Source organism: Rhinopithecus bieti, unplaced genomic scaffold, assembly GCF_001698545.2.
Source record: "Rhinopithecus bieti isolate Rb0 unplaced genomic scaffold, ASM169854v2 scaffold_42948, whole genome shotgun sequence".
NCBI classification, from domain to species: domain Eukaryota; kingdom Metazoa; phylum Chordata; class Mammalia; order Primates; family Cercopithecidae; genus Rhinopithecus; species Rhinopithecus bieti.
Window position 1 is genome coordinate 108,039 of NW_016817872.1, and position 11,012 is coordinate 119,050.

At 37.2% G+C, this 11,012-nt stretch overlaps 1 long non-coding RNA gene across 1 annotated transcript; it reads right to left on the reverse strand.

The window, feature by feature from the left end:
- Positions 1-5,049: 5,049 nt before the first annotated feature.
- On the reverse strand, positions 5,050-5,762 carry LOC108518104 (uncharacterized). The gene is made up of 2 exons (XR_001882293.1): positions 5,483-5,762; positions 5,050-5,386 (listed from the first exon to the last, which is right to left on the reverse strand). It is a non-coding gene; the product is annotated as an uncharacterized LOC108518104 (long non-coding RNA).
- Positions 5,763-11,012: the final 5,250 nt, after the last annotated feature.

An 11,012-nucleotide genomic window follows, 5' to 3' on the forward strand; every position in this document is an offset into this window, starting at 1 on the left:
TACATCACAATAAAAGAAAATTACAGGCCAATTTCTCTGAGAATCATTGATGCAGAAATCCTCAATAAAATATTAACAAATTCAATGTAACAAAAAGATTATATATCATGATTAAGTGGAATTTATCCTCGGCATGCAAGTTTGGCTTAACATATGCAAATCAATAAATGTGGTACATCATATTAACAGAATGAAAGCTTAAAACCACATAATTATCCCACTTTACACAGAAAAGGCATTCGACAAAGTTCAACATTCTCTCTTGATAAAAGTCATCAACAGTTTATGTATAAAAGGAAAGTTTATCAACATAATAAAGATCATCTATTTAAAAAACTTACAACTAGTGTTATGATCAATGAAGAAAAACTGAAAGGATATTTACTACAATCCTACACAAGGCACGGATGTTTACTTTTGCCTTTTTCATTCAACATGGTACTGGAAGTACTAGCAAGACTAATCAAACAGGAAGAAAATGAAACAAAAGGCACCCAAATTGGAAAAAGAAAAAGAAGTAAAATTATTTCTATTTTGCAGATGACATTTTATCTGTAGCAAACCCCAGCGTGTACACACACACACACACACACACACATACAAAAACACATACAAACTGTTAGAACTAATAAATGAATTAAGTAAAGTTGCAGAATACAAACTCAACATGCAAAAAATTAGTAGCATTTTTATACATACATAACAACCTAACTGAAAAATACGTCAATAAAACAATCACATTTATGACAGCATATAAATACCTAGGAATAAATGTAACAAGCAAATAAAAGATATGTACAATAAAAACTATAAGACATTGATGCAACAAGTTAAATAAGACACAAATAAATGAAAAGATATCCTATGCTCATAGATTCAAAGAATCAATATTGTTAAAATGTTCTTGCTATTCAAAGCTACATACAGATTCAATCCCTACAAAATAGCAATGGCGTTTTCACAGAAATAGGAAAATAATTCCACAATTTCTTAGGAACTAAAATATGCCTCAGCAATTCAAAGAAAGCAAAACAAAATTGGAGCATAATACTTACTGATTTAAAATTATTTTATAAAACTATAGTAATTGAAACAGTATGGGTACTGCCATTAATACAGACATATCAACCAGTGGAATAGAATACAGAGCCCAGAAATCAATTTGAACATATAGGGTCAACTAAGTTTTGACAAGGGCACCAAGAGAACACAATTGGGAAAGAATAGTTTCTTTAATAAATGGCACTAGGAAAACTTTATTTCCATATGCAAAAGAGTAAAATTGGATCTTTATACCATATGCAAAAATCAACTCAAAATAGATAAAAGAGTTAACTGTAAGACCCGAGACCATAACATTCCTTGAAGAGAACACGGGAGGAAAGTTCCTTGACACTGGCCTTGGCAATGATATTTGGATACTATACCAAAATCTTAGGCTGTATAACAATAAATAAAAAAATATTACTACATCAAACCAAGAAGCTTCTACATAGTATAGGAAACAATCAAAACATGAAACAGCAGCCCATGGACTGGGAAAAAATATATTTACAAACCATATCTCTGATAAGGAGTTAGTATCCAAAATGTATAAAGCACTCATACACCTCAACAGTAGAAAAACAAGCAACCCTATTAAAAATTGGGCAAAGGACCTGAATAGAGAAGAAGGCATATAAAATGGCCTACAGGTATATGAAAAGGTGCTCAACATTATTAGTTACTAAGAAAATGCAAATAAAACCCACTATGAGTTATCACCTCACATTCCTTAGGATGGCTATTATCAAAAAGTCAAGAAATAACAAATGTTGGCAAAAATGTTGGTGTGGAGAAAAGGGAACCCTTGTACACTATTGGTAGAGATGTAGATTGGTGTAGCCATAATGGAAACTGTGTGGAGCTTCCAAAAGAAATTGAAAATAGAACTATCATTTGACCCAGCAATTCCTTTTCTGGTCATATACCAAAAGGAAATGAAATAATCACTCCATAAAGATATCTAAACTCTCATGATCATTGCAACATTATTCACAAATAGCCAAGATATGGAAACAACCTAAGTGTACCTTGACAAATGAATGGATAAAAAAAGTGTGTGTGTGTCCTCAATAGTCATTCAATTTTGTCATTCAATTGTATATTGATTATCTGCCTTATATACACACACATACACAATGAAATGTTATTCAGCCTTAAAAGTGAAGACCCCAGCATTTGTCCCAAAATAGATGCATGTGGATGATATTCTGCTAAGTGAAATAAGACAGGCACAAAAAAATTCCATAATCTCATTTACATGTGGAATCTTTAAAGAAGAGTAAAAATATACAGAGATGGAAAATTAGAGTTGTCACCAGGAGTTGAGGATGGGAAGAAAGTGGGGAGAAGTAGGTTAGAGGTTACAAAGTGGAAGATACGTAGGATGAACAAGACCAGTGATCTATTGTATAACATGAGAATAATAGTTAATAAAATTGTGCCGTATTTGCAGAGAAAAGGAAAGTGTGCAGTTTTCTATACCAATGTAGATCCATGTCAAAAATTAAAAGTGAACATTCAGAATGATAACAGCTACTGAACATATTTCTAAATTGGATAAATGTGCAATTATTTTAAGCATATTTTAATTGGTACATCTAGCAAATATTTTTTTCACATTCTCATAAAAGAAGTTTTTTTTTTGGTCCAATTTTCCATTTTATCTCCATGGTATATAAAACACATCTTTTAAAATTGCAGTGGAAGAAAACTTTCGGAGGTGATTGATTTCCCTATGACCTTGATTGAAGCGATGGTTTCACAGATATATGCATAGATCCAAAGTCACTCTATTTATACATGAATAAGTACAGTTTATCTTATATCCATTATACCTCAGTAAAACTGTTTAATAGTAATAATAACACAAAATCACAGAGAAACAATCTTCTTTGGTAATTTTTTCATATAAATACAGTGATCTTAAAAAAATGATTGAAGAAGTTGGCTGACACAAAATCCAATAAAAATTTCAGTCAACTTCATGGGGAGCTCTGAAGCTGAGATGGCCTTCAGAGACATCCCTGGATGATGGAAGCATGTCAGACCTTTTGATGCATTCATTGATCAATCAGTGGATGTGGGCTGCTCAAGAAAGGGAACACCTGTGGGCAAGTGGCCCTGCTCCACTCGGGCAATTCCTGAAGAAGCCTGACAAGTTAGAGCTCTCAGCCAGCAGCATTCCAAGCTGCTAGAAGACTAAATCTTTCATTCCCAAGGATGGAGCTGGGAATGAAGGCAAGATGAAGCTAGAATTCACTTCAAAAGGGGTTTTAAAATAGGAAATCTCCTACTCTTTTCTTCCCCCATTGCTTCAATGCCTCTCTTGCATTGTCCTTCTTAGTCCTGAAAATTTTTAATTTCCCCTTCAGACTCGAAATAAACTGGACTTTATCTTCTGCCTTATCCAAAATGATGGAAAATGCTTGCTGTTTTACTATCCTGGCTTGGCTTGCTTTCTTCTAAAGAACATTAATATGATTATTAGCTTTTTCTTAAGGAATTACAGATTATTGTTTTGATCCAGAGGTGCTTCTCAAAAACTGTTGGTCCTCCTCCATATAAAATTTAACATAAGGGAGAATAAGTGTAATGCGAATTCAAGGGCTCGTAGCTTTGGCCTTTAAAAATAGAACTGAGTTAGAAACTAGATTAGATAGGAAGGAATTTTTATACTGCTTCATGTCTCTTCTTAAATTGTGTCTATCATGTTCCTTTCATCTAATAAATGTTTCTTATTTTTAGTCTCTTTAACATCAATTTGGAATCACAGGTAGAAATAAATTCTTCAGACCTCTAATCCAACCATCTCCCCAGTACAAAGACACCTTGTGTAAATGATTTGGCTAGGTGTTATCCATCTCTGTTTGCATGAATTGAGGAGTGGGGACCTCAGCAAATGTTCAGTATTGAGTAAAAATGATTCTCCCTATAATTTCTATCCCCTAGTTCTAGTTCCACATTTACAGAATAGGTGTAATTTCTCTTCTGCATTAGACCCTTCCAGACTTCTAGGTAACTTTCAATCCTCTTTCCCTGCCTACCTACCTTTAATACTCCTCTCCTGGTGGCTAAATATGTCCCTGATGTTCATTCAATCTAGCCACCCAACTGCATATTGATTACCTGTCTTAGGCCAGGCACAGGGCTGCATTCTTGAACTATATATAAATCCAAAACACCAGAAAGTAGTTTATAGTATTTTCATTATTCTGGTTGCTCTCTTGGGTCATTTCTAACTAAAATGGGATGTTTCCTCTTGGTTAAAAATTTATTCCTTGCTCCTCTTTCTTTCTCAGGTTAGATTCTTTCCACACAAAATCTTAACTAACAGACACCATTTACTGAAGACTCACCCTATAAGATGTGCTATGCTCACCACTTTACAATCATTTCCTCAGTTCATATTTACAAGAAACCTGGAGGTAAGTTGGAGGTAAGTACTTGTATTATCCCTTTTTTAACAGGTTAAGAAATTAAGTCTTTGAAATGTTAGGCAACTTCACAAAGATCTAAGCCAGTCAATCCCAGGTCTGTGTGGATTGATAGGACCTGAGCTCTTAGCTACAAGGCTGATCTTCTCTATAGCCTTGGCACTAAATAGCATTCAAATGCCAGTAACCCCCAAATGTATATCACTTCTGTTGTGGGTGGAATTATGTCCTCTCAAAAGATACACTGAAACACTGATTGCCTTAATACCTCAGAATGTGAACTTTTTTGAAAATAGGACTGTGACAGATGTAAGTAGTTCAGATGAAGTTGTACTGGAGTAGTTGGACCCTTTATGCAGCATGACTGCTATCCTTGTAGGAAAAGGGAGATTTGGACTCAGAGTGAAGGCCATGTGAAGACAGAGCCAGACACTGGGGTGATGCTACTGCCAGCCAATGATCACTTGGGACCACCAGAAGCTGCAAGTGGCAAGAAAGAATCCTTCCCTGGGGCCCTTCAGGGGGTACAATCCTGCCAATACCTTGATTTCAGACTTCCAGTCACCAGAACTGTGATACAATAAATGTCTATTGTTTTAAACCACCTAGTTTGTGGTACCTTATTATGGCAGCTCTGGAAAATTAATCCCCTCAGGCCTCTGTTTTGAGCTTCAGTGTCACATTTCCAACTGCTCTACAACATTTTTCTTTGACGGCATCGTAGGCAGATACTATTTAAATAGCCAGTGCTGATTTTGCAAGCTTGCCTGCTCTCCCTTCCATGATCATCTTCCAGTGCTTCCTCTTCTCTGTGCATTACACCAATATCCACACACTAACTCACACTTGAAAGATTTCCACTTACTTTTCAAATATGTATTGTGTGGCTGCAGGCACTGGGAGAGGTACTAGGGACAAAGAAGAAGAGAACAATTAAAGTAGCTATCACTGTGCTAGTGCTTACTATAAACATGACATCCTTCTAAAGGCTTTGAATATGTTACCTAATGTATTCCTTGCAACAACTCCATGAAGTAGGACTAGTCGTATCTCCATTTGACAGATCAGCAGATGAAGACACAGAGAAGTCGATTAGCTTTTCTTGGATCACACAGTTGGCCAGCAGCAGAACCAAGATTTGAACCCAAGCAATCTGGCCCCGTGGTTGTGTACTTAATGATGGAGATTTTCATTTTCTTGGGAGAGAACAGCTCCTGCTTCAAGGATTATACATCCTTGTAGAGGAGCTAAACTATTAAAATACTTTATAAGTGAGTGAATATAATGTTATAAACTGTGATACGTGATGGGAAGGGAAATTAAACAGCATTAGAGGAAAGGCAAGAGGATCAATTTCCCTGGAGAAGAGATGCTCAAGTTGAGACCTGATGAAGGAGCAACATTTCTCCATGTTAAAAGAGGGGATAAGGGAATTGTTAGGCAAAGGGAACAGCATATACAAGGCCTTGTGATGGAATCAGACCAGACATTTCTCCCTTCCTCATATCCCAAGTCCAACTGATTGCTGAGTGTTATTTAATTTGTTTTCTAAATATTTGTCACTTCCCTACAAGTCCACAGTCACCTCTAGACTACTATAATAACCTTCTAACTGCTCTCTGTGCGTCTACATTTGACTTTCCAATCAGAATGCCATACAGCAGCAATGTTTATAATTTACATGCAAGTTTTATTGGGTCTCTCTTCTGTTGAAAACTCTTCAGTATGTTCCCCCTTCCATTCAGCATGGAATCCTAACTATGTGTCATGATGCTGTGGACATCTGAGATTTCAAGCTTCTAGTGTCTTTTCCTTAGCTCTGATAATAGCAATATATATCCCCTGACTTTGCCTTTGGAGAACGGTTCTTTACCAAATACTTCAGGAAATCATGGTGGCTCTCGGTTGTGGGATTTTCTCTCCAGACTGCAGGGGCAAGCCTGTGACCAAGAACTGTTTATTGCACAGTATCTCATGCTGCTCTGCTTGATGTTGATGCTGAAGATCAAGTTTAGGCCAGAAGCAAGATGCAGAGGTTTATAAGTACTCAGTAGAGGAAAGTTCTCTTCTTCCATAGGAATATATAGCTAGGAAGTTGTATGGGGCCATATGTAGCCAAAATCCCTCAACCTCTAACACCTAGAAAGAGTCCATTTGTAGGATGAGAGAATGTAGCTGAAATAAAGATAAAAACACATATGAGAGTTGAGAGTCTAGGCAGCATGATCTGAGTTCCTGGATCTGATTATTTCCAAGGCAAGTGTTACTCTTACTTTTTTTTTCAATATGAGCAAATACATTCCTTGCTACCACCCCCTACTCCACCCCCACCCCAACACACACACCCTTTTCCCATGCATACTTTCTTATTCTCATGAAAGTTAGGTTATTTTTTTCAGTAACTTGCAACAAGCTGGCCATGATTATAAAGGCACGGCTTTCAACACCCTGTCTGATCTGTTTTGAGTCTATTTCACTCTGCTGCATCCAAATTTGGCAGCCTTTCCTTGTCCCTTCTGTCCCTTCACCTTCTTCAGGGGCTTCACAGATTCGTGTGTTTATCCTGGAAGCCTGTCTCCAATACTCCTCTCATCCCTTTCTAACTAACTCCTGTATAGAAGACCTTCAAGTCCTCAGTTGGTCTTCTCTCACCCAATAGGTAAGGTAAGCTTGGCCAGTGCATTCATAGCTTTACTTACCACACAAATAAATATTTGTGTAGTTAATTGTTAAATTTATGTCTCTTCCACCAGAATGTATAAATTCCACACAGGCACAGACCTGACATCTTATTTAAAATTGAATCAGAAAAAAAAACTAGATAAATTGAAGTTAAACAAAACTAAAAGCTTTCATGCATCAAAAGACAGTATCAACAGTTAAAAGCAATCATAAAAAGAGAGAAAATATTTGCAAATCACACACCTGATAAGGGATTAGTGTCTAGAATATATAAAGAACCCCTACAACTCAACAACAATCAAAAAAGAAGCTGGTTTTTAAAAAATGGACAAAATGTCAATAATAGACTGGACAAAAAGTGTGGTACATATACACCATAGAACACTATGCAGTCATAAAAAGTAACAAGATCATGTCCTTTGCAGGGACATGGATGGAGCTGGAAGCCATTATCTTCAGCAAACCAATGTAGGAATGGGAAACCAAATGCTGTATGTTCTCACTCAAAAGTGGGAACTGAACAAAGAGAACACATGGACACAAGGAGGGGAACAACACACACTGGGACCTGTCGCTGGGGTGGAGAGGTGAGGGAAGGAAGAGCATCAGGATAAAGAGCTAATGCATGTGGGGCTTAATACCTAAGTGATGGGTTGATAGGTGCAGCAAACCACCATGGCACACGTTTACCTACATAAGAAACCTACACATCCTGCACATGTGTCCTAGAATGTAAAACAAACTGTGATCAAAAAAAAAAAACTTTCCCAAAAAAATGGGCAAAAGACTTGAATAGACATTTCTCTAAAGAAGGTATACAAATGGGCAATAAGCACATGGAAAAGCCCTCAACATCTCTAATTCTTAGGGAAATGCAAGAAAAAAATCACGATAAAACACCACTTCACATCTCTTCTGAAGGTTACTATTAAAAAAAAAAAAAAGCAGCAAATAAGTGTTGGTGAGGAAGTTGATGTATTGGAAGTCTCACACCTTGTTGGTGAGAATGTGAAATGATAAAGCTGCTGTGAAAAGCAATATGGCAGTTTCTCAAAAATTTGAAAATAGAATTACCTTTTGATCCAGCAGTTCTACTCCTGGGTATGTATCGAAAAGAGCTAAAGCAGACACTGAAGCAGACGTCTGTACACCCATGTCCACAGCAGCATTATTCAAAAGAGCCAGAATGTGAAAGAAAACCAAATGTCCATCAGTGGATCAATGAATAAGCAAAATGTAGTATGTAAATACGATGGAATATTACTCATCCATAAAAAGGAAAGAACATTTGACACCACCACATGGATGAACCTTGAAGACATTATGCTAAGTGAAATAAGCCATATTCGAAAGAACAAATATTGTAGTTTTTCATTTATATGAGGTACCTAGGAGCAGTGAAATTCATAGAGACAGAAAGAACAATGTTATTTGCTAGGGACTGGGAGTAGGGAGAATGGGGGTTATACTTAATGAGTACAGAGTTTCAACTGGAGAAGATGAAAAAGTTTTGGAGATGGATGGTGGTGATGGTTGTACAAATGTACTTACTGTTTGTAAATTGTAAACTTAAAATTGCTACAATAAAATTTTGTTATGTATATTTTACTACCTCAAAACTCCACTGTGACATAGAAGAAAAAAATGTACAAACTACTTTAAAGCCAAAAATAGGACAAAGACATTATGTATATATGAGTATAAGCCTATTTTCCTAAAGAAAAAAATGTAATCAAATATATACCCAGAAAAAAAAAAGTCTAAGATCAATCCATTAATTGTGGTTATTTCTGGGTTGAAATTATGGGTGATAGATTTTTAGTTTCTACTTTATACACTTTGTTACTACTTAAATGCCTTAAAATAAGTATAAATTGCTTCTAGTGTTAAGAAGCAATCAATAAACATATTTTCGTTTTGAAAAATAAATGCAAAGCCTGAAGTGAAGTACAAAACTTTCTGTGTGGGCTGGACAGAGCAGGTTGAAGATGGCTATCAGTTGCCAAGTTTGGGATGCTGTGCTTCTAATTTAAGATGAATATATCATATGCCAGACCCCCAACAAGGTGTTTTCTGGCTTCATGTTAATTCTGGAAAGGTAATTACTCCCACAACCTGGCAACCTACTCTCTGGGGATTTTCTGGACAGAGCATGTTTTTCAATACAAAAGCAAAAATGATGGGGAGGTTGGAACTTTAGGAGACTAAGCTTAGAAGCAACCTTTTGTGGCTGGGCTATTTTAACCCTTCGCCATTCATCCCACATATAGCATACCACAAGTTTGTCTAACCAGGAAACCCGACCCATGAAAATCAGGCCACAGGTGGAAAGTGAGAGGTGGCATTCGACTGGGAGAAAGGATGTTATTGTTGGTGAATCACATCCGGTGGGAGCTTAAGGGACAGCTAGGGCACTGCCTTGGTCTTGATTTTGTCACTGATGGGACATAAACTTCACAATGAAGTCAAGGATGAGACTCTGCAAACAGTGTTGAGGAAAATGACGACATATGCAGAGAACAAAGTAGATTCTTTAATGATGCCATGGCTTTTAGTGAATGGGAAAAGGACTATGAAGAAGAGGTTCAGGTGTGAGTTTGTTTTGGAGAGAATATGGGGAGGAAGATAAAAAAGGGTCCTTATTCATAAGTCAGACACACCTAGTACTAGTTTTCAGTCTGCCTTAATTAGATCTGGGGTTATGAGCAAATCGTTTAATATCCTTGAATTCCATTTCCCTCTGTGAAATGAGGTTGTACCTGGTGACTTTCAAAGTGTATCTTAGTGTAGAGGCTACAGCTTAATTGGGCTTCAGCTCTCAGCTGTGCCACTTACCAGCTGTGTGTCCTGCTTAGTCCTCCTGCATAGCAAGGCAGGCCAAGCCTGGGGCCTGGTTCACTGCAGGTGAGGTGCTCACACCAATGCTGTTCACACCACCGTGAATGTAAGTGTGTCCCACCCACCATATTGCTTTCGTAGTATCAGTAATAATTATGTGTGTTTATGTATATAGACTACCCAAATTATGGCTAGTCATGATCATGTGGACCTACCTGAGTGTGCACAAGGCTTTAGAGATCATTCTTACTCCTCGGCTAATTGAGGCACAGAAAGGTTAATGAACTTGCCCAAAGTCACACAACCACTAAATATAAGACCTGGGATTTGAACTCGGATTGTGTATTGTCAGATTCTTTGCTCCTATTGTGCTACACTGCTGCTTTTGAATTAAAACGTCTCAAGAGCACCTCATTCATTTTTTCTGTGTAATACAAATCAAAAGTAATTTAACACAAGAAAACGCTTTTTATCTGCCGTGACATTTGTGCTTCTCCAGACCTTTCTGCAACGTGTTCAAACCCCCACCACATTTGAATTATCCTAGCTGGAAGTTTGCATTTAAGAAGCTCCTACTTGAGCTGCAGCATGCATTTGACATGCATTTTTGGAAATGTGGGAGTTTTCAAAATATTCTAAATTACCTACCTAAGGAAATAAGAGAGAGAAAATGGAGGAGTCATGCTGATTAATATTTGAACATAAACAATTATAAGGAAAACATACAGAGAATGTGAACTGATAGAATTCCTTGCCCCATACAATGCATTTCTAAGCCATGGGGGTTTGCCTTCCTCCATACTTCCTGTGTACCCTTCTCATGGCTTTCCTGCTGCTTCAACTGAAAATCTAGATGAGCCCGCAACTCCATGATTGGTATCTCCCTCACATACTAGACCAACGCTGGTTGCTTAATTCCTTGGTTTTTCCACTTTTTTGCTCCAGAACCATCCATGATTCCTCTTTCTCTGCTGATATTTAAGTTTGGCACTCAACGTTTTTGTGATCTAGTTC